This window comes from Astyanax mexicanus, chromosome 14 (genome assembly GCF_023375975.1).
Source record: "Astyanax mexicanus isolate ESR-SI-001 chromosome 14, AstMex3_surface, whole genome shotgun sequence".
NCBI classification, from domain to species: Eukaryota; Metazoa; Chordata; class Actinopteri; order Characiformes; family Acestrorhamphidae; genus Astyanax; species Astyanax mexicanus.
The window spans coordinates 35,755,090-35,778,582 of NC_064421.1; the positions used below are offsets into that span (position 1 = coordinate 35,755,090).

The window sequence follows — 23,493 nt, forward strand, 5'->3', positions numbered from 1 at the left end:
TTTTAAGGTTTAAACCCATAAAACGTTGTCATAGATACATAGTCTCCCTCTCACATTTGTACTTACTTTTACTTATTAAAAGTAATTAGTTCATCAGAAAGTTTTGGTTATTTAAAGTGTCAAAATATCATGTGGTGCGACTGTCCCACCATGACTATTGTTTTGAGAACTTCTTTAAAACCTATATATATATTTTTTTTTTTTAACCTTTTCGGCATGATTTTCAAAGTGTTTTTGAGTCCTGTGCAAAATTGCAAAGCATTTGTAATTTTATTTTCATCGTAATATATAAGCAAAATTTGTCAGATAATCTCCATTTTATAGAATATCATGTGGTGTGACCATCAAGAAACCATTATGTTAAAACTAATTTAAATACAGGAAGTTGCATCATTTACCAGTTTGCCAGGGACCTGTGGAATCTGCGAGCAAGTTTTTAAGTCTCTTAAATTTGATTAAAAAAAAAAAAAAACTTTTTAACAGCTGGAATGTAGTTGCCACATTTGGATATCATGTGGTGTGACCTCAAAAAATTGTGAATATTAAGTTATTTCTACAAATATATATTTTGATTATAAATTTCATAGTGACCTTTTGTTAAGGTGGCCAATTCTCTGCCTGTACATTCTGACTGAACTTGAAAACATCATGTGGTGCGACCATTGCAGAGTGTTTTCCATGATAGATATATGGTCTAGATTTTCACTTTTTGTGCTAGTCTTCTAGTAATAGGGGAATAGGGGAAGTCTGAATGAGTGAGTCGATACTTTGTCTTTTGGAGCGACCATCATGAGGTGCAACCTAAAATAACAGTAACTGTATTAAATTTAAAATAAAGTATCAATTTTCTGTTGCTGAAATATTAAGTATTGATACTGTATGCTTAAGTTAATGGTATTTTAGAACACATTTTAACAGTTTTATAGGATTTACAGGAAAAATTACCTTATTATCTACATTGTAGCCAGTGATTGTGACACTAAAAAACAAAATTGAGATCATAATTTACAAAAAAATTGTAAAATAAAAATAAAGTATATTAAGGAAATGTATTAATTTTAACATAAATCACAGTCGCACCACATGACATTTTGTAAGGCCAAGACCAATTCTTCTAAATAAAAATACACTAAAATCACATCGAAAATTTAAATGAGTTTATGTGTTCACAACATTTTAAATTTTTGAACAATTGCAACAGAAATGTTCTAAATCTTCTTCATATTTTGATACATGTATTGTTGGTAGTACTAAAGTTTGTACTTTTGTATGATTTGAACGATTTTGCTAAATACTAAAAGTGGTGGATGTGGGTGGAGATAAAAACTTACAATGATATATTGTTCATAAAACTTAGGTGCAAAAAGTTTTCATCTAGATTCTACTTTTTTTTTTTTTTTTACTGAGTAGTAGCTAAGTTACTGGACCTACATACCCAATTTGAAGTTTGGATGATTTACAGAGAAGAATTTATTTAGGGAAGAAAATTAACAAGAAAAATCCTAGCAATCCCAATAGGTTTCCATTACCTGCAATGTTTTAACCTCTAATAAAAAAAGATTCTGTGTTTGTCCCAACTTTAATCCCGTTTTCAACCCACAGCACAGTTATGAGTTACCTTTCAGTACAGCACAAAGCATCTGATAAGAACACAAGGCAAAACACCAGGTACAGTAGCAATGTTGAACTAGAATGCATGATAAATGCAGGATATGGGCCCTTTAAAGTAGTCAGTATCTACTTTAGTGTTCTCCTGATTTTGCAAACAATGTAATGCAATTCTGTTGTTTCCCACATGGTAGCTGAGAGAAGTCTGTAAACAAAAATAAACCATGTGATTGGTCAGTAAAAGAAGGCAGTTTTTTCAGGAGACTCTAGACTGCTCAAATACGTCTTAAAGAGTAACTACACTATAATACATTTTTACATTGATACCCGAAATATGTTTATCTGTAAAAATAAAGCTTACGAGCCCTGCTTACAATGCTTTTAGATATTTGACCCTATTTTTATCAAAAGTTTATTTACTACTGATAACAGATGGATGGTGCTGTGCTGGTTAGATTAGTAGTTTCGGGGGGTTTATAACAGATGACGCTGTGCTGGTTGGATTAGTAGGTTCTGGGGGTTTATAACAGATGACGCTGTGCTGGTTGGATTAGTAGGTTCTGGGGTTCTATAACAGATGACGCTGTTCTGGTTGAATTAGTAGGTTCTGGGGTTTTATAACAGATGTCGCTGTGCTGGTTGGATTAGTAGTTTCTGGGGGTTTATAACAGATGACGCTGTGCTGGTTGGATTAGTAGGTTCTGGGGTTCTATAACAGATGACGCTGTGCTGGTTGGATTAGTAGGTTCTGGGGTTTTATAACAGATGACGCTGTGCTGGTTAGATGAGTAGTTTCTGGGTTTTTATAACAGATGATGCTGTGCTGGTTGGATTAGTAGGTTCTGGAGTTTTATAACAGATGACGCTGTGCTGGTTGGATTAGTAGATTCTGGGGTTCTATAACGGATGACGCTGTGCTGGTTGGATTAGTAGGTTCTAGGGTTTGATAACCGATGGTGCTGTGCTGGTTGGATTAGTAGGTTCTGGGGTTTTATAACAGATGGATGGTGCTGTGCTGGTTGGATTACTAGGTTCTGGGGTTTTATAACAGATGGATGGTGCTGAGCTGGTTGGATTAGTAGGTTCTCGGTTTTTATAACAGATGATGCTGTTCTGGTTGAATTAGTAGGTTCTGGGGGTTTATAACAGATGACGCTGTGCTGGTTAGATTAGTAGGTTCTGGGGGTTTATAACAGATGACGCTGTGCTGGTTGGATTAGTAGGTTCTGGGGTTTTATAACAGATGACGCTGTGCTGGTTGGATTAGTAGGTTCTGGGTTTTTATAACAGATGGATGGTGCTGTGCTGGTTGGATTAGTAGGTTCTAGGGTTTGATAACCGATGGTGCTGTGCTGGTTGGATTAGTAGGTTCTGGGGTTCTATAACAAATGATGCTGTGCAGGTTGGATTAGTAGGTTCTGGGGTTTTATAACAGATGACGCTGTGCAGGTTGGATTAGTAGGTTCTGGGGTTTTATAACAGATGACGCTGTGCTGGTTGGATTAGTAGGTAATGGGGTTTTATAACAGATGGATGGTGCTGTGCTGGTTGGATTAGTAGGTTCTGGGGTTTTATAACAGATGGATGGTGCTCTGCTGGTTGGATTAGTAGGTTCTGCGGTTTTATAACAGATGACGCTGTTCTGGTTGGATTAGTAGTTTCTGGGGTTTTATAACAGATGACGCTGTGCTGGTTGGATTAGTAGGTTCTGGGGTTTTATAACCGATGACGCTGTGCTGGTTGGATTAGTAGGTTCTGGGGTTTTATAACAGATGACGCTGTGCTGGTTGGATTAGTAGGTTCTGGGGTTTTATAACAGATGGATGGTGCTGTGCTGGTTGGATTAGTAGGTTCTGGGGTTTTATAACAGATGGATGGTGCTGTGCTGGTTGGATTAGTAGGTTCTGGGGGTTTATAACAGATGACGCTGTGCTGGTTGAATTAGTAGTTTCTGGGGGTTTATAACAGATGACGCTGTGCTGGTTGGATTAGTAGGTTCTGGGGTTCTATAACAGATGACGCTGTGCTGGTTGAATTAGTAGTTTCTGGGGGTTTATAACAGATGACGCTGTACTGGTTGGATTAGTAGGTTCTGGGGTTTTGTAACAGATGACGCTGTGCTGGTTGGATTAGTAGGTTCTGGGGTTTTATAACAGATGGATGGTGCTGTGCTGGTTGGATTAGTAGGTTCTGGGGTTTTATAACAGATGGATGGTGCTGTACTGGTTGGATTAGTAGGTTCTGGGGTTTTGTAACAGATGACGCTGTGCTGGTTGGATTAGTAGGTTCTGGGGTTTTATAACAGATGGATGGTGCTGAGCTGGTTGGATTAGTAGGTTCTGGGTTTTTATAACAGATGACGCTGTGCTGGTTAGATTAGTAGGTTCTGGGGTTTTATAACAGATGACGCTGTGCTGGTTAGATTAGTAGGTTCTGAGGTTTTATAACAGATGACGCTGTGCTGGTTAGATTAGTAGGTTCTGGGGTTTGATAACAGATGACGCTGTGCTGGTTGGATTAGTAGGTTCTGGGGGTTCATAACAGATGACGCTGTGCTGGTTGGATTAGTAGGTTCTGGGGGTTTATAACAGATGACGCTGTGCTGGTTAGATTAGTAGGTTCTGGGGTTTTATAACAGATGACGCTGTGCTGGTTAGATTAGTAGGTTCTGAGGTTTTATAACAGATGACGCTGTGCTGGTTAGATTAGTAGGTTCTGGGGTTTGATAACAGATGACACTGTGCTGGTTGAATTAGTAGTTTCTGGGGGTTTATAACAAATGATGCTGTGCTGGTTGGATTAGTAGGTTCTGGGGTTCTATAACAGATGACGCTGTGCTGGTTGGATTAGTAGTTTCTGGGTTTTTATAACAGATGACGCTGTGCTGGTTAGATGAGTAGTTTCTGGGTTTTTATAACAGATGGATGGTGCTGTGCTGGTTGGATTAGTAGGTTCTAGGGTTTGATAACCGATGGTGCTGTGCTGGTTGGATTAGTAGGTTCTGGGGTTCTATAACAGATGACGCTGTGCTGGTTGGATTAGTAGGTTCTGGGGTTTTATAACAGATGACGCTGTGCTGGTTAGATGAGTAGTTTCTGGGTTTTTATAACAGATGACGCTGTGCTGGTTAGATTAGTTGGTTCTGAGGTTTTATAACAGATGACGCTGTGCTGGTTGGATTAGTAGGTTCTGGGGTTTTATAACAGATGACGCTGTGCTGGTTGGATTAGTAGGTTCTGGGGTTTTATAACAGATGACGCTGTGCTGGTTGGATTAGTAGTTTCTGGGGGTTTATAACAGATGACGCTGTGCTGGTTGGATTAGTAGTGTTTGGGTTTTTATAACAGATGACGCTTTGCTGGTTAGATGAGTAGTTTCTGGGTTTTTATAACAGATGACACTGTGCTGGTTAGATGAGTAGTTTCTGGGTTTTTATAACAGATGGATGGTGCTGTGCTGGTTGGATTAGTAGGTTCTAGGGTTTGATAACCGATGGTGCTGTGCTGGTTGGATTAGTAGGTTCTGGGGGTTTATAACAGATGACGCTGTGCTGGTTGGATTAGTAGGTTCTGGGGTTTTATAACAGATGACGCTGTGCTGGTTGGATTAGTAGGTTCTGGGGTTTTATAACAGATGACGCTGTGCTGGTTGGATTAGTAGGTTCTGGGGTTTTATAACAGATGGATGGTGCTGTGCTGGTTGGATTAGTAGGTTCTGGGTTTTTATAACAGATGACGCTATTCTGGTTGAATTACTAGGTTCTGGGGGTTTATAACAGATGACGCTGTGCTGGTTAGATGAGTAGTTTCTGGGTTTTTATAACAGATGACACTGTGCTGGTTAGATGAGTAGTTTCTGGGTTTTTATAACAGATGGATGGTGCTGAGCTGGTTGGATTAGTAGGTTATGGGTTTTTATAACAGATGACGCTGTGCTGGTTGAATTAGTAGGTTCTGGGGGTTCATAACAGATGACGCTGTGCTGGTTGGATTAGTAGGTTCTGGGGGTTTATAACAGATGACGCTGTGCTGGTTGAATTAGTAGTTTCTGGGGGTTTATAACAGATGACGCTGTGCTGGTTAGATTAGTAGGTTCTGGGGTTTTATAACAGATGACGCTGTGCTGGTTAGATTAGTAGGTTCTGAGGTTTTATAACAGATGACGCTGTGCTGGTTAGATTAGTAGGTTCTGGGGTTTGATAACAGATGACACTGTGCTGGTTGAATTAGTAGTTTCTGGGGGTTTATAACAAATGACGCTGTGCTGGTTGGATTAGTAGGTTCTGGGGTTCTATAACAGATGACGCTGTGCTGGTTGGATTAGTAGTTTCTGGGTTTTTATAACAGATGACACTGTGCTGGTTAGATGAGTAGTTTCTGGGTTTTTATAACAGATGGATGGTGCTGTGCTGGTTGGATTAGTAGGTTCTAGGGTTTGATAACCGATGGTGCTGTGCTGGTTGGATTAGTAGGTTCTGGGGTTCTATAACAGATGACGCTGTGCTGGTTGGATTAGTAGTTTCTGGGTTTTTATAACAGATGACGCTGTGCTGGTTAGATTAGTTGGTTCTGAGGTTTTATAACAGATGACGCTGTGCTGGTTGGATTAGTAGTTTCTGGGGGTTTATAACAGATGATGCTGTGCTGGTTGGATTAGTAGGTTCTGGGGTTTTATAACAGATGACGCTGTGCTGGTTGGATTAGTAGTTTCTGGGAGTTTATAACAGATGATGCTGTGCTGGTTGGATTAGTAGTTTCTGGGTTTTTATAACAGATTACGCTATGCTGGTTAGATGAGTAGTTTCTGGGTTTTTATAACAGATGGATGGCACTGTGCTGGTTGGATTAGTAGGTTCTAGGGTTTGATAACGGATGGTGCTGTGCTGGTTGGATTAGTAGGTTCTGGGTTTTTATAACAGATGACGCTGTGCTGGTTGAATTAGTAGGTTCTGGGGGTTTATAACAGATGACGCTGTGCTGGTTGGATAAGTAGTTTCTGGGTTTTTATAACAGATGACGCTGTGGTGGTTAGATGAGTAGTTTCTGGGTTTTTATAACAGATGACGCTGTGCTGGTTGAATTAGTAGGTTCTGGGTTTTTTTTAACAGATGACGCTGTGCTGGTTGGATTAGTAGGTTCTGGGGTTTTATAACAGATGACACTGTGCTGGTTAGATGAGTAGTTTCTGTGTTTTTATAACAGATGGATGACGCTGTGCTGGTTGGATTAGTAGGTTCTCGGGTTCTATAACAGATGACGCTGTGCTGGTTGGATTTGTAGTTTCTGGGGTTCTATAACAGATGACGCTGTGCTGGTTGGATTAGTAGGTTCTGGGTTTCTATAACAGATCGATGGTGCTGTGCTGGTTGGATTAGTAGGTTCTGGGGTTCTATAACAGATGATGCTGTGCTGGTTGGATTAGTAGGTTCTGGGGGTTTATAACAGATGACGCTGTGCTGGTTTGATTAGTAGTTTCTGGGGTTCTATAACAGATGACGCTGTGCTGGTTGGATTAGTAGTTTCTGGGGTTCTATAACAGATGACGCTGTGCTGGTTGGATTAGTAGGTTCTGGGGGTTTATAACAGATGACGCTGTGCTGGTTGGATTAGTAGGTTCTGGGGTTCTATAACAGATGACGCTGTGCTGGTTGGATTAGTAGGTTCTGGGGTTATATAACAGATAGTGTTCGCCTTGTTTAGCATTCGCCTCGTTTAGCATTCGCCTCGTTTAGCGTTCGGCTTGGTTAACGTTAGCGCTCGGCACGGTTAGCGTTCGGCACGGTTAGCATTCGGCTCGTTTAGCGTTCGCCTCGTTTAGCGTTCGGCTCGGTTAGCGTTTGGCTTGTTTAGCGTTCGCTTCGGTTAGCGTTAGCGCTCGGCTCGTTTAGTGTATGGCTCGGTTAGAGTTTGGCTCGTTTAACGTTCGGATTGGTTAGCATTAGCGCTCGGCTCGGTTAGAGTTCGGCTCATTCAGCGCTCGGTTGGCGTTAGCGCTCGGCTCGGTTAGCGTTCGGGTTAGCGTTCGGCTCGGTTAGCGTTCGGGTTAGCGTTCGGCTCGGTTAGCGTTCACATGAAATTCTATTTTGTCACCCTATATGATATGAACTGCATTTAAATACATAAATAATGATATTAGATACTTATCTTATAGCTAATAGGTGTTTAAAATATTTTGTTTAACCCAAAATATTTGTTGTAAACAGCAACACTGACTCATTCATGCAGATTCACTTACTTATTAGACTCAGTTACTCCTGAACACAAAAGGAAAAGTTCAATTTGACCCAGTGTCAGTTCACTGTAGCACAGCTGAACATCCAGCTTCAGCACAACACCAGTAGAGGCATATATTATAAACACATGGTTCTTCTGTTTGTTTCTTTAAGTAGAAGCCAAATGTGTCACTGTGTTTAGTGGCACACTGTTTTTAACAATACATCCACAGCTTTCTGATCGATGATGTTTTGCTCACTCTCATTTAAAAAGAAATTATGCATTAAATATAAAAGATTTACTAAAGATTATTAGAATACCTGTAGCTAACAGTCGACAGATTAAATCTTGTGATTAAAATTTAGTGATTCTGCTGTAACTGAAAATGATTTCAGTCACTTGCCAAACTAAGTTTGTTTGTTTGCTAAATTCAGATAATACAGATTTTTGCATACAGATTGTCGTGTGGTGTGATTCATCATGTGGCGTGACACCATGTCATATGATGTGACATTCAGAATGAAAAAAAAAAGTATTTTGATTATTTATCAAAAAAACTCTTCAGTGTGACATATAAGGAATAGTGCCAGCAAAGGTTACAAGAATTTTCTTACTTTTATAACAAGGTATTTCCAAAATAATTTAAAGTATATTGAAAGAATTCGATTAACACATGAACAATGCTAGACTTATATATAGGCCTGTCACAATAACAACATTTTCAGGACGATATATTGTCCCAAAATTTGTGATAAAAATTATAATATTGTCATTTTAGAGCACCATTATAGAAAATGATTTTTTTTCCTGCTTCTGGCCTCCCCAAAGGATCTTTAAGACACTGTGCCACAGTAATAATATACTAGCATAATAATACTATTACACCATTTTACAGTTAAACTAACTTTCTATTATTAAAAACAGATTTTGAGCTTCTAATATAAAAATATTTTAATATCCAAAATAAATGAAAACTAATAAAATACAACCACCCTGGGGTTTTGAGAAAACGGCAATAGACCTTTATAAAAAAAAATAATAATAAAGTAACAACAAATAGATTAAAGTAACATTTACATTTTTTTTCTGTGGACACAGGCGCTTGCAGATTCTTTTTTCTGATCATATATGCATATGCTGTAAAACACAAATAAGCTCAAAAACACACGAGTCCATGTGATCAAAGACACAGATGGCTCAGCTATAGCTCTTGCTATAAATGCATTTTTTAATGTAACTGTCAGGCTAATTCAGAGCAAGGAACACCAGCATGTTTACCCTGTAGGGCTTGAGGCAGGATCTCTCAGGGGGAAAAATATTTATATTAAATATTCAGTTTCGGAAAGTGGGGCTGGATCGTTGTGCTTTTAAATAAGATCTCAGGTTGGTTTCCACTGTTTAGAAACAAAGTAAACATACCGCCTCAATTGCGTTGATGGTTCTCCTCGCTCATTTGGCTTAAAGCCAAAATACTTACGCACCGGAGCCGTGGAATGGGGCTTTAAAACAAAGCCCTTCCCGGACTGGACTTCTGTAAACTTTTTCTAAAGCTGTTTAGTTTTTGAAAGTCCTATTAGCCTCGAATACGTTCGCAAGCTAACACATCTCCACAAACATCTCTGCGTCACAGGTGCATAAACTCATTACTACATTCACGATGGGCCTACTTATATATAGTATTAAAAAGGATTAAAATAAATTGACTTACATTATCACATTATACCCCTTTTTATTACACAATAACAGTCATGTTACACCATATGACAATTTTAGTCATTAAGACCGTAAACTACTGAATAAATGTAAATTTCAAGACAAACCCTACAAGACCATATATATATATATATATATATATATATATATATATATATATATATATATATATATATATATATATATATATATATGAAAAGATAAGAGTTGGTAGAATATAACCCAGTGATTTCCGTGACTTAATTTTGACATTTTTTCAGCCAAGTATGTCAACCAACCATGTACGTTTCAGTTTCAAAATGTCCAGTTTCAATTTTGGTTTTCTACTATGCTAGTGGTGGTGATAAATTACCCAGCTATGGATAGAAATCACTGAAGCTCTGTGCTTACCAGGTCAGCAGAAAAATAGCCAGCTTCTGTGACTGCCACACACAGCTTTGCATGCTGTTGTCTATACCTGACAACCCAGAATGTGGAAATAGAACTGGGGGTAATAGTGTTGGACAGATTCAGTCACCACCCACATTGATTTTCCGAAATGTTTGCTAATTGCTGACAAGAGTTGCCAGTGCAAAACTCAGCACATTTCCTTAATATCTAATAAGACATTACTACAGTAATGTTATAACAGAAAGCATAATTCTTAATGGTCCTTTAAAAGTCCGGACCAGATTCCGTACAAACATTCATGTGTTTGTTACATTGTATCTGTCGTCAACAAGTACTGAAGTCAACAACTATTATTTTGTATAATGCTGTTAATTCCAGGTGTTTCTAGATGTTGTGCTGAATTCTACCTCTCTGAAAATACCAGTTTTTGGTCCTTTGGTCCAGAAGGTGGTGTGCAGCCCTTTGACCACCTTTATTTGAAAGTGCCCTCCACCAACAACCTCAACAAATATTGCGATGGTCCAGTGGGGCTTTACTCATCACTTTACTTTAGAGTCTTTGGGCTCCTTTACCACGAGCGTCTCTCCATGAGTGTTTGTGTGTGTGTTTGTGTGTGTGTTTGTGTGTGTGTGTGTGTTTGTGTGTGTGTTTGTGTGTGTGTTTGTGTGTGTGTTTGTGTGTGTGTTTGTGTGTGTGTTTGTGTGTGTGTTTGTGTGTGTGTTTGTGTGTGTGTTTGTGTTTGTGTGTCTGTTTGTGTGTCTGTTTGTGTGTCTGTTTGTGTTTGTGTTTGTGTTTGTGTGTGTGTTTGTGTTTGTGTTTGTGTGTGTGTTTGTGTTTGTGTGTGTGTTTGTGTGTGTGTTTGTGTTTGTGTGTCTGTTTGTGTGTGTGTGTTTGTATGTGTGTTTGTATGTGTGTTTGTGTTTGTGTGTCTGTTTGTGTGTCTGTTTGTGTGTGTGTGTTTGTATGTGTGTTTGTATGTGTGTTTGTATGTGTGTTTGTATGTGTGTTTGTGTGGGTGTTTGTGTGGGTGTTTGTGTGGGTGTTTGTGTGGGTGTTTGTATGTGTGTTTGTGTGTGTTTGTGTGAGTGTTTGTGTGAGTGTTTGTGTGAGTGTTTGTGTGAGTGTTTGTGTGAGTGTTTGTGTGAGTGTTTGTGTGAGTGTTTGTGTGTGTGTTTGTGTGGGTGTTTGTGTGGGTGTGTGTGTGGGTGTGTGTGTGTGTTTGTGTGGGGGTGTGTGAGTGTTTGTGTGTGTGTGTGTTTGTGTGGGTGTGTGTGTGTGTGTTTGGTGCATGGATTGCCGTCCTCAGACAGGTCATTTGTAATGGTGCGTATGTGTGTGTGTATGTGTGTGTGTGTGTGTGTGTGTGTTTGTGTGTGTGTTTGTGTTTGTGTTTGTGTGTCTGTTTGTGTGTCTGTTTGTGTGTGTGTTTGTGTTTGTGTGTCTGTTTGTGTGTCTGTTTGTGTGTGTGTGTTTGTATGTGTGTTTGTGTGGGTGTTTGTATGTGTGTTTGTGTGTGTGTGTGTGTGGGTGTGTGTGTGTGTGGGTGTGTGTGTGTGTGAGTGTGGGTGTGTGTGAGTGTGGGTGTGTGTGAGTGTGGGTGTGTGTGAGTGTGGGTGTGTGTGAGTGTGGGTGTGTTTGGGTGTGGGTGTGTGTGAGTGTGGGTGTGTTTGGGTGTGTGTGTGTGTGTGTTTGTGGGTCTGTGTGTGGGTCTGTGTGTGGGTCTGTGTGTGTGTGTGTGAGTGTGTGTGTTTGTGTGGGGGTGTGTGTGTGTGTGTGTGTGTTTGTGTGGGGGTGTGTGTGTGTGTTTGGTGCATGGATTGCCGTCCTCAGACAGGTCATTTGTAATGGTGCATATCAATTATGCATAAAGAGAGAGACAAAGACGTGATGGTTCTACAAGTTTGTGTATACCTGCAGTGGTCAGTTGGTTTGCGTTGTGTTACGTTATATCTGCTGATTTTTTTTCAGTTCTTCTAAAACACACATCCCACTCTTTACAGGACTGCAGGTTCCCACAGACACGTATAGGAAGCACTGGCTATGTTTACATGCAAAGTTTTCCTTCAATCCGAATGAATTCATTCCGATTCTAGAATCTGATTGAGGTGTTTATATGTACACTTTCCCCAATAGTCTGAGTAAACTCTCCGTTTATGTGCACGCTATAAGTAATCCGATCAAACATGACGCGCATGTGTGGTATCGCTTAGTGTCCTCGTAACCATGACAACGAGCATCAGGTGATGTTAGCCAGCATGAGAGGACTAACAGCAACTGGATGATCACAAGTCTTTGGTCACGAATCCAAGTCGAGTCTCAAGTCTCGTCTGGTTGTAATGAGCTTTCTATCATTGTGTGCTCTCCAGTCTGCTAAAGATACTGCACAGCTTTATCTAAAAAATTCAGGCAATTAATATTACGAGAATAAAGTGGTAGTATTTTGAATGAAATGTAGCTGTAACTGCGTGAGCTGCAGTTTAAGAGCGAGGCACGCACAGTGTGCAGATTTCCCCATTGTGGGTGTCCTTTCAGTAGGCATGAGAAGCCTCCCGGGAGAGCGCGTGATTTTGCACGGACATTTCGGCTGCCTTTTAGATCGGGTTTTGCGACCAAAGAAAAAAAATACATCCTAAAACATTGTAATATAATTATTTTATACCAGCTATTATAATCTTATGCAGTGTATTTTATATAGTGTTACAGAAAAGAAGAGAAGAGGGGAGGCTTTTTGTTTTTATGCAGCAAAGAAATGAAACAGTTTACCAGTTGAGATCCGGCAAGCAGCATCAGTAAACAGTTTCAAAAAGACATTTTTTAATAAACTTTGTTTTAATAATTTGTGTTTGTATTATTATACGTCTATATATGTATTGATCTACATTTTTGTTACTTTTTATTTTAATTGATTTATTTTAATACCATAGTCACATAGTTTATTGTGTTTTTTCCTTTTCCTTTTTTCCTTATTACCTCTCTGTATGTACAGAACATTGAGCTGAATTTTAACTTGTGAAAAGTGCTTTATAAACAAAGTTTACTATTAATATTACTATTATTATTATTCTTTTTTTTTTTTTTTAAAGGAACGAAAATATCCGTGCAGGAGCGCACGCTCTTCTGGGAGACTACCACGGAAAATCTGAACACTATATTATGTACAGTAACTGTAACATTACAGCATTAATGATCAGCAGGTTATAAATGTAGATAACTGATGGTGATATGTAACAGCTCTTGAGCGCTTGTTTCCCTCTGCTCCACTCCTAAACTACAGCTTAAGCAGTAAGAAATAAATATACCTAAAATACTAAGAATATCTCCTCTCCTAATATTAGAACTTTAATCTGGAAGCGAACTGTTTGTATTTTTAAGAGTGGCTTTAAAACGCTGTGGTACATGCGCAGATGTACTTAAACATTCCAATTAGGGAGGTAATCGGGTACAGGTGTTTACAAGGCTGTTATTCTTCTTTGTATCGGATTATTTAAAGGATTATCCACCTCATTCGATCGGATAGAAATTGTAATCGGAATGGCCTCAATCGGATTACTCTATTCCGATTGAGGTGTTTACATGGACGTGCTCTATTCCGATTGAGCCGGTAATCCGATTGCTAATGGATTATTAGGCTGCATGTAAACGTACCCACTGTGATGCAAGTCTTTTAAGATGGAGAAAATGCAGCACATGTGGTGGGCAAACTGGGGTTAAATGTAAGCGGTGTTAAAGCAGCATGATGCAGGATTTGACATTTCTTTGTCCTAGGCTTCTGCTCTGACTGCTGCTAATTTTCATAATAATAATGCGGATATTGATGGCGATTCTGAAGTATGTCAACGAATCGAGCTGACTATGAGATTTTACAAACACACACTTTCTCTATTAAGGTGACCCCTATAGAAAATAAGGTGTCACTCCTCTCTCACATTTCCTCTTTCTTAGCGTCTCTATCACTGTTTTTCTGTTTCTTTTAATATCAGAATCGCATAGTCAGTTTTTAATCTCTGATTTTAGTTTTACTCATACACACACTTGCATAAATGACATCAGTTTCAGTGGCAAACTTGTCTCTCTCTCTCTCTCTCTCTCTCTCTTCTTCACACACGCACTTGTAGACACACGCGCAAACACACACACATACAAACACTGATTAGTTTGTTTTCTTGTCCTGCTGAACAATAGGTAAATGCTGAAATGACACACACACATTTAAAAAAAATTCACAATTCTTCTTCACACTGCACCATCAAAGTCTTGCAGTGCTTCATGTTCAATGCTGTTTGCAGCAGGTAACACACACAGACACAGAGAGAGACACAGGATTGGGTGATGTAGGGATGTTGTGTACAGGACTGTAGGTTGTTTTAGTGATGTTGTACAGGACTGTAGGTTGTTGTAGGGGTTTTGTACAAGATTGTAGATTGTTGTACAGGACTGTAGGGTGTTGTAGGGGTGTTGTACAGAGTTGTAGGGGTGTTGTACAGGACTATAGGGTGTTGTACAAGACTGTACAGTGTTGTAGGGGTTTTGTACAAGAATACAGGGTGTTGTAGGGATGTTGTACAAGATTGTAGATTGTTGTACAGGACTGTAGGGTGTTGTAGGGGTGTTGTACAGAGTTGTAGGGGTGTTGTACAGGACTATAGGGTGTTGTACAAGACTGTACAGTGTTGTAGGGGTTTTGTACAAGAATACAGGGTGTTGTAGGGATGTTGTACAAGATTGTAGATTGTTGTACAAGACTGTACAGTGTTGTAGGGGTGTTGTACAGGACTGTAGGTTTTTGTAGGGGTGTTGTACAGGACTGTAGGTTATTGTAGGGGTGTTGTACAGGGCTGTAGGGTGTTGTAGGGGTGTTGTACAGGACTGTAGGTTGTTGTAGGGGTGTTGTACAGGATTAAAAGGTGTTGTACAGGACTGTAGAGTGTTGCAGGGGTGTTGTACAAAACTGTAGGGGTGTTGTACAGAACTGTAGGGTGTTGTAGGGGTGTTGAACAGGACTGTAGGTTATTGTAGGGGTGTTGTACAGGACTGTAGGTTTTTGTAGGGGTGTTGAACAGGACTGTAGGTTATTGTAGGGGTGTTGTACAAGACTGTACAGTGTTGGAGGGGTGTTGTACAGGACTGTAGGTTATTGTAGGGGTGTTGTACAGGACTGTAGGGTGTTGTAGGCGTGTTGTATAGAACTGTAGGGTGTTGTAGGGGTGTTGTACAGAACTGTAGGTTATTGTAGGGGTGTTGTACAGGATTAAAATGTGTTGTAGGGGTGTTGTTCAGGACTGTAGGTTGTTGTAGGGTTGTTGTACAGGATTAAAAGGTGTTGTAGGGGTGTTGTAGTGGTGTTGTACAAAACTGTAGGGTGTTGTAGTGGTGTTGTACAAAACTGTAGGGTGTTGTAGGGGTGTTGTATAGATCTGTAGGGTGTTGTAGGGGTGTTGTACAGGACTGTATGTTATTGTAGGGGTGCTGTACAAGACTGTACAGTGTTGTAGGGGTGTTGTACAGGACTGTATGTTATTGTAGGGGTGCTGTACAGGACTGTAGGGTTTTGTAGGGGTGTTGTATAGAATTGTAGGGTGTTCTAGAGGTGTTGTACAGAACTGTAGGGTGTTGTAGGGGTGTTGTACAGGAGTGTAGGTTATTGTAGGGGAGTTGTACAGGACTGTAGGGTGTTGTAGGCGTGTTGTATAGAACTGTAGGGTGTTGTAGGGGTGTTGTACAGAACTGTAGGTTATTGTAGGGGTGTTGTACAGGATTAAAATGTGTTGTAGGGGTGTTGTACAGGACTGTAGGGTGTTGTAGGGGTGTTGTACAGGACTGTAGGTTGTTGTAGGGGTGTTGTAAAGGACTGTAGGGTGTTGTAGGGGTGTTGTACAGGACTGTAGGTTGTTGTAGGGGTGTTGTACAAGACTGTAGGGTGTTGTAGGGGTGTTGTATAGAAATGTATGGTGTTGTAGGGGTGTTGTATAGAAATGTATGGTGTTGTAGGGGTGTTGTATAGAACTGTAGGGTGTTGTAGGGGTGTTGTACAGGACTGTAGGGTGTTGTAGGGGTGTTGTACAGGACTGTAGGGTGTTGTAGGGGTGTTGTACAAAACTGTAGGTTGTTGTAGGGGTGTTGTACAAAACTGTAGGTTGTTGTAGGGGTGTTGTACAAAACTGTAGGGTGTTGTAGGGGTGTTGCACAGAACTGTAGGTTATTGTAGGGGTGTTATACAAGACTGTACAGTGTTGTAGGGGTGTTGTACAGAACTGTAGGGTGTTGTAGGGGTGTTGTACAGGAGTGTAGGGTGTTGTAGGGGTGTTGTACAGGACTGTAGGGTGTTGTAGGGGTGTTGTATAGAACTATAGGGTGTTGTAGGGGTGTTGTACAGAACTGTAGGTTGTTGTAGGGGAGTTGTAAAGAACTGTAGGGTGTTGTAGAGGTGTTGTACAGGACTGTAAGGTGTTGTAGGGGTGTTGTACAGGACTGTAGGGTGTTGTAGGGGTGTTGTATAGATCTGTAGGGTGTTGTAGGGGTGTTGTACAGAACTGGAGGTTATTGTAGGGGTGTTTTACAGGATTAAAAGGTGTTGTAGGGGTGTTGTTCAGGACTGTAGGTTGTTGTAGGGGTGTTGTACAGGATTAAAAGGTGTTGTAGGGGTGTTGTACAGGACTGTAGGGTGTTGTAGGGGTGTTGTACAAAACTGTAGGTTGTTGTAGGGGTGTTGTACAGGATTAAAAGGTGTTGTAGGGGTGTTGTACAGGACTGTAGGGGTGTTGTACAAAACTGTAGGGTGTTGTAGGGGTGTTGTACAGAACCGTAGGTTATTGTAGGGGTGTTGTACAGAACTGTAGGTTACTGTAGGGGTGTTATACAGGATTAAAAGGTGTTGTAGGGCTGTTGTACAGGACTGTAGGGTGTTGTAGGGGTGTTGTACAGAACTGTAGGTTATTGTAGGGTTGTTGTACAGGATTAAAAAGTGTTGTAGAGGTGTTGTACAGGACTGTAGGGTGTTGTAGGGGTGTTGTACAGGACTGTTGGGTGTTTTAGGGGTGTTGTACAGGACTGTAGGGTGTTGTAGGGGTGTTGTACAGGACTGTAGGGTGTTGTAGGGGTGTTGTACAGGGTTGTAGAGGTGTTGTACAGGTTTTTAGAGGTGTTGTACAGGACTGTAGGGTGTTGTAGGGGTGTTGTACAGGACTGTATGGTGTTGTAGGGGTGTTGTACAAGACTGTAGGTTGTTGTAGGGGTGTTGTACAGGATTAAAAGGTGTTGTAGGGGTGTTGTACAAGACTGTAGGTTGTTGTAGGGTTGTTGTACAGGACTGTAGGGTGTTGTAGGGGTGTTGTACAGGATTAAAAAGTGTTGTAGGGGTGTTGTTCACGACTGTAGGTTGTTGTAGGGGTGTTGTACAGGATTAAAAGGTGTTGTAGGGGTGTTGTACAGGACTGTAGGTTGTTGTAGGGGTGTTGTACAGGATTAAAAGGTGTTATAGGGGTGTTTTACAGGACTGTAGGTTGTTGTAGGGGTGTTGTACAGGATTAAAACGTGTTGTAGGGGTGTTGTACAGGACTGTTGGTGTTGTAGGGGTGTTGTACAGGATTAAAAGGTGTTGTAGGGGTGTTGTTCAGGACTGTAGGTTGTTGTAGGGATGTTGTTCAGGATTGAAAGGTGTTGTAGGGGTGTTGTACAGGACTGTAGGTTGTTGTAGGGGTTTTGTATAGAACTGTAGGGTGTTGTAGGGGTGTTGTACAGGATTAAAAGGTGTTGTAGGGGTGTTGTACAGGACTGTAGGTGTTGAGGGGTGTTGTACAGGATTGTAGGTTGTTGTAAGGGTGTTGTACAGGACTGTAGGTCATTGTAGGGGTGTTGAACAGAACTGTAGGGTGTTGTAGGGGTGTTGAACAGAACTGTAGGGTGTTGTAGAGGTGTTCTACAGGACTGTAGGTGTTGAGGGGTGTTGTACAGGATTGTAGGGTGTTGTAGAGGTGTTGTACAGGACTGTAGGGTGTTGTAGGGTTGTTGAACAGAACTGTAGGGTGTTGTAGGGGTGTTGTACAGGACTGTAGGGTGTTGTAGGGGTGTTGTACAGGACTGTAGGGTGTTGTAGGGGTGTTGTACAGAACTGTAGGGTGTTGTAGGGGTGTTGAACAGAACTGTAGGGTGTTGTAGGGGTGTTCTACAGGACTGTAGGTGTTGAGGGGTGTTGTACAGGATTGTAGGGTGTTGTAGAGGTGTTGTACAGGACTGTAGGGTGTTGTAGGGGTGTTGTACAGGACTGTAGGGTGTTGTAGGGGTGTTGTACAGGACTGTAGGGTGTTGTAGTGGTGTTGTACAGGACTGTAGGGTGTTGTAGGGGTATTGTACAAGACTGTAGGGTAGTGCTGGGCGATAAAACGATAATTATAGTTATCGAGGAAATTATATATCGTGATCGCTATAGTAAGCTGGATAGGATTCGATAAACTTTATTTTCTATTTCCCGTTTAAGTAGCACTGTGAACAGGCGCAGCACGAGATCAGGCTATGCGCTGAACTGCTTCACAGCTCAGCCCAGAACAACACCTCCCTTGTTAAGTAATGTAAGTCTAGTCTACTGAAAGCCAGTAATGTTAGTATAAAAAAGTGCATCATTTCAGAAACTTGACTTTATTTCTCCCACATCCATTACATGTCACTTGCTTTAAAATATTTAAATGTAGCATAATTTAAATGAAAGTCTATTATTTTAATCAACAATAGCAATAAATAATCTCAAAATAACAACAAATATAAAATAGAAAAACAGTAAAACATATGCAATACTAGCGTTGGGCGGTATGACGGTATTTCGGTCTACCACGGTATTTAAATATGGTGACGGTATTGTAAAATAGTGACTGTATATTAACCACGTGACGTTCCAAACCTGAACTATGAAAAACGGGACATTTAAGACATTCTGCGCATCCACAATGAAAGAACAGTGGGAGGGGTAAGCAGTTGGAGCTCCCTGATTGGTTATGGGTTGGGAATTTCTCACTGAGGAGATCATACAGCAAAAACTCAATAAACTCTACATGTTTCACTAATTTTCACCACAATTATCACCACAAATAGCCACATTTGTGCTGGAGTGGCAATAAAACCCCAACAACCAACCAACCAACCACCGAAATGATCAGATTTATCAGTTTATCCTGCAGCGTGGGGTGTTCAGTGTGAGTTACTGACAGGTACAGCTGCTTCTCAAATATTCCTCATCTCCTGATTCTCTACAAAACAGTTTTTTAATCTCCTTCACGCTCATATTTTAATTCCATACAGAATTCTGCAGTTTCCTCAAGGTTTTCTGTCATTATTTCGCGGCTAGCTTGAGCGCTGTAAATATAAGGAATTCCGCTGAGCGCTGCCGAAATCTGACCCCGCAGAACCCCGGCTCCCCTTCGCGAGCAAAAACGGCACAACACCACCCGCTGTGAAGCTGCTGTAGTGGATACAGCGCTTATAAATAAATTAAAAAACACGAAAATGAGGGTATTCAATCTGTAATTTCAGTTCCTTTTAGTTTTTTCTTTTAATTACCATTTTTATTAGTTTCAGTTAAGGAGAACTTTCACTTTCAGTTTTCGTTATTTCGTTTGTTTTCGTTTTCAGTAATACTTTGTTACTTAGCTATATGGTGATTTATCAGGTCATAGCTTTATATAAAATAAAAATTTCCTCTTCCGTCAGTGCCAGGCGACGGCAGCAGCTGGCTAGCTCTCCGGCTAACGTGTAGACTTTTTGTTTATATTTCTGTTTCCTTGTGCACCTACTTGCACATACTTTCCAGAATGTGCAAACCTATCATTGCCTACAACAGAGAAACGCTGCTAGACATCGGTAAGCGCTGTAAAGACATAACTTTCAGCCTACCGTTTTGCGATACCACGCTGCCGTGCTCGGCCTCGCATATGACCGGAAAAAGCAGGCGGCGGGCACGCAAGCGTAGCCAGAGGCAGGGGAAGCGAGCTGGTGTCCGAGTGCGGCTAGATAAGCTAGCTAGCATGGACGAACTGAGACTACGGCTCACTACTGATCGCCAAACCAGAAACAGCTGTGCTCTCATTTTCACAGAAACCTGGCTCCACAACGGCATTCCGGACTCTGCCATCAAGCTAGACGGGCTAACAGCTCACCGCGGTGATGGGACGTCCGCATCGCTAAAAACAAAAGGATCGCTGGAGATTTCAACCAGACTGATCTCAGGTCAGTCTGCCACAGACTCCACCAACTCATCTCCTGTCCTACACGAGGGGAAAATACGCTTGATTGCGTCTACACAAACATTGCAGACGCTTACAACTCCACCCCTCTGCCTCCATTTGGTAAGAGTGATCACATTTCACTTCTCCTGAAACCCACATACAAGCAACTGCTGAAGCGGGTGAAAGCAACAGTAAAAACAGTGCCCAGCAACGCCTCCACTTTCTCCGGCGGCTGAGGAGTGTCGATCTACAGCAACAGCTCCTCTGCAACTTCTACAGAGCCACTGTAGAGAGCATCCTCACAAGCTGCATCACAGTATGGTACGGCAGTGCCACTGCTGCTGAACACAAGGCCCTGCAGAGAGTGGTGAAATCTGCCCAATACATCACCGCAACTACCCTCCCATACATACATCACCTCTACAACAAGAGATGCCTGAGGAAGGCTATCAGCATCTCCTCCGATCCTACCCACCCCAGCCACTTCCTGTTCCAACCCCTGCCTTCCAGGAAAAGGAACATTAGAACCAGAACCACCAGACTGAAGAACAGCTTTTTCCCACGTGCTGTGAAACTGCTGTCTCCAGCAACACTAACTTCAACCTGAACAGTATACAGACTGACCACTCACAGTTCCTACATGGCCACTGATTGCTTCAGCACAGAGACTGTATGCACTCTGCACTTTAATCAACCTGACCTACCTCTACTATTATACACATATGGACTATATATAATGTACCTGTATAAAATACCTCATCACACAAACATAAACTTACTAAAATAATCTTATTGTTACTATTGTCTGTGTCCCCTGTACTTTTGCCCTGTAAGTGTGGTTTATGTCGCCTGTACCTTTTATCCCTACACTGTGTTTTTTGTTTTGCACTTCACTGTATCTGTCGTCTGTGCACTATTTACTCTGTCCTATACTTTTTTTGGTCTGCACTGGAGATTAAGCCTAATAGTGTTTCGTTTTACTGTACAACCCTGTATCAGTATAATGACAATAAATTGAATTGAATTGAATTGAAATATTATTAAAAAACATATTCCTGGAGTCTGGACTGACCCGAGATTTTCCATTACTTTCCTCTGGCCGGGTCGCGTCCGGGCTGAGAAATAAAAATCAAAGTATCCTGCTATTTAAAAGAATAGAAAATTGAACAAAAACAATATAGTTCTGCATACTAGAGTTTAGATTGTCTGCCTGAAACCGAGCATGAACTCGAGCCTGAACGCGAGCTCATCCACACATTTAAAGCTCTGCAGCATTTAATAAAAACTGAAAAATAGATATGAAATAGGAAAATAACCAACTAAACTAAGATCAGATGCTAAAGGAAATATAATCTAACGAATTCTAAAATAACAAAAAAGAAATAGTGTACACACAGGTACAAAAATAAAAAAAATATACATAATAAATCATCTGCGTGTTTAAAGCTCCGCTGCATTTAATAAAAACAAAAAAATATAGATATAAAATAGGAAAATCACTAAGTAAACTAAGCTCAAAATGCTAAAGGAAATAGAATCTAACGAATTATCCATAGCATCTGATGACGGGATGGCGGTATGAAAAACTTCAATACCGCCCAATCCTATGTAATACATATTTTTATCTGACCAAAATTAATTAGACTAAAACTAGACTAAAACTATTATACATTTAAGTCAAAAGACTAAAACTAAATCAAGATCACCTGTCAAAATGAACACTGTGATATACTCTTTTATTTTGCTTTACGTAGCTGCCTGCATTCAGGGAGGGGAATAATCCTTTGATTAAAAATTATTTTACTAAAAATCCAAGTGCTATTGCATTTATTTTAGTTTATATATTTGTCCCCTTGTACTCGTTTTAAGGGCCATACATGTGTCACTTATGAGTAAAAAGAAATCTTTAGGTGTAACAGAAAGTGATTTGCTTTATATCGTGATATATATCGATATCGGCTGATATGGAAAACTATATCGTGATAAGACTTTTTTCCATATCATCCAGCCCTACTGTAGGGTGTTGTAGGGGTGTTGTACAGGACTGTAGGGTGTTGCAGTATTGTTGTACAGGGCTGTAGGGTGTTGTACAAGAATGTGGGATGTTGTACAAGACTGTAGGTTGTTGTAGGGGTGTTGTTCAAGACTATAGGGTGTTGTAGGAGTGTTGTACAGGACTGTAGGGTGTTGTAGGGGAGTTGTACAGGACTGTAGGGTGTTGTAAAGGTGTTGTACAGAAATATATAGGGTGCTGTAGGGGTGTTGTACAAGACTGTAGGTTCTTGTAGGGGTGTTGCACAGGACTTTAGGGTGTTGTACAAGAATGTGGGATGTTGTACAAGACTGTAGGTTATTGTAGGGGTGTTGTACAAGGTTGCTCAAGCCCATTTATGTCACAGAACAAAGTAACACAGTAAAAAGGTGTCAAATGATGTTTAGTACTCATGTCATCATAGACGTTTTTGGTGTCTACTGGCCGATTGTTGGTGTCTGCTGCGCTCTCTTAGGATGGGTTGGGCTGGTCGGTATACAGTTACATCAAGACCTGATGTCACGTCTGGTGTGGGTGTGAGAGATTAGAGACATGTGGTAAAGAGTCTAAAGAAGAATAATGCAGCTTTGTTTGGCAAGTGTGGGTATGGGTGTTATTCCTAGGCCTGAACAGTATTTCGATATCGGTATTTATCGTGATAAGAAATGTTTCAATAACGGTGATATTATTTTTGTGGCATATCAATATGTATTATTTTCAGACAGGCGTTTTTTTAGCGGCGTCAGTTCACTGCAGCGCTGTACACAATCAGACTCCGTAGCCAGGCTACGTCAGTGCGTGATGACGCAATCATACAGGCACGTAGCCAGAGGCTAGGCTAGGCTAGGCTAGACCTGGGTCGGGTCGGCTCCGCTCCGCACCTAAAATCTCCCGCGATCAAGCGAAACCAACCCTAACCGAGCGGATCTTGGCTGCACTCCTCTCCTCTCCGGTCCGCACCTAAAACCCACCCGCGATGAAGCGAAACCGACTCTAACCGAGCGAATCTCAGCTGCGCTCCGCTCCGCACCTAAAACCCACCCGCGATCAAGCGAAACCAAGGGCAGAAACCGAGCTTCTGCCCTTTCAGAGCTAACCTTCTGACGCGCCAGGGCCAAGCTTCTGACGCGCCAGGGCCAAGCTTCTGACGCGCTAGGGCCAAGCTTTTTCACAATTAGGGCTGAGCATTCTGCCCCTTCAGAGATAACCTTCTGATGCGCCAGGGCCGAGTCTCTACCCCTTCAGAGCTAACCTTCTGATGCGCCAGGGCCGAGCTTCTGCACAATTAGGGCCAAGCCTCTGACTCGCTAGGGCCGATCTTCCTCTT

At 41.1% G+C, this 23,493-nt stretch overlaps 2 long non-coding RNA genes across 63 annotated transcripts; both read left to right on the forward strand.

The window, feature by feature from the left end:
• Positions 1-357: 357 nt before the first annotated feature.
• Positions 358-10,487, forward strand: LOC125781049 (uncharacterized). Of its 50 annotated transcripts, XR_007424114.1 has the most exons (11): positions 358-2,165; positions 2,260-2,447; positions 2,785-3,023; positions 3,361-3,603; positions 4,415-4,661; positions 4,756-4,841; positions 5,030-5,746; positions 5,982-6,079; positions 6,507-6,553; positions 6,601-6,694; positions 7,174-10,487. It is a non-coding gene; the product is annotated as an uncharacterized LOC125781049 (long non-coding RNA). The 50 variants fall into 50 exon arrangements; XR_007424116.1 differs by lacking the exon at positions 6,601-6,694; XR_007424118.1 differs by lacking the exons at positions 5,982-6,079; positions 6,507-6,553 and adding an exon at positions 6,221-6,267 and having other exon boundaries at positions 6,648-6,694.
• A 3,481-nt stretch (positions 10,488-13,968) lies between these two features.
• Positions 13,969-23,427, forward strand: LOC125781051 (uncharacterized). Of its 13 annotated transcripts, none has more exons than XR_007424154.1 (8): positions 13,969-14,795; positions 15,778-16,025; positions 16,212-16,646; positions 16,792-16,852; positions 17,143-17,204; positions 17,298-17,391; positions 17,515-17,544; positions 22,484-23,427. It is a non-coding gene; the product is annotated as an uncharacterized LOC125781051 (long non-coding RNA). The 13 variants fall into 13 exon arrangements; XR_007424158.1 differs by lacking the exon at positions 22,484-23,427 and adding an exon at positions 17,638-17,740; XR_007424155.1 differs by lacking the exons at positions 17,515-17,544; positions 22,484-23,427 and adding an exon at positions 17,577-17,740.
• Positions 23,428-23,493: the final 66 nt, after the last annotated feature.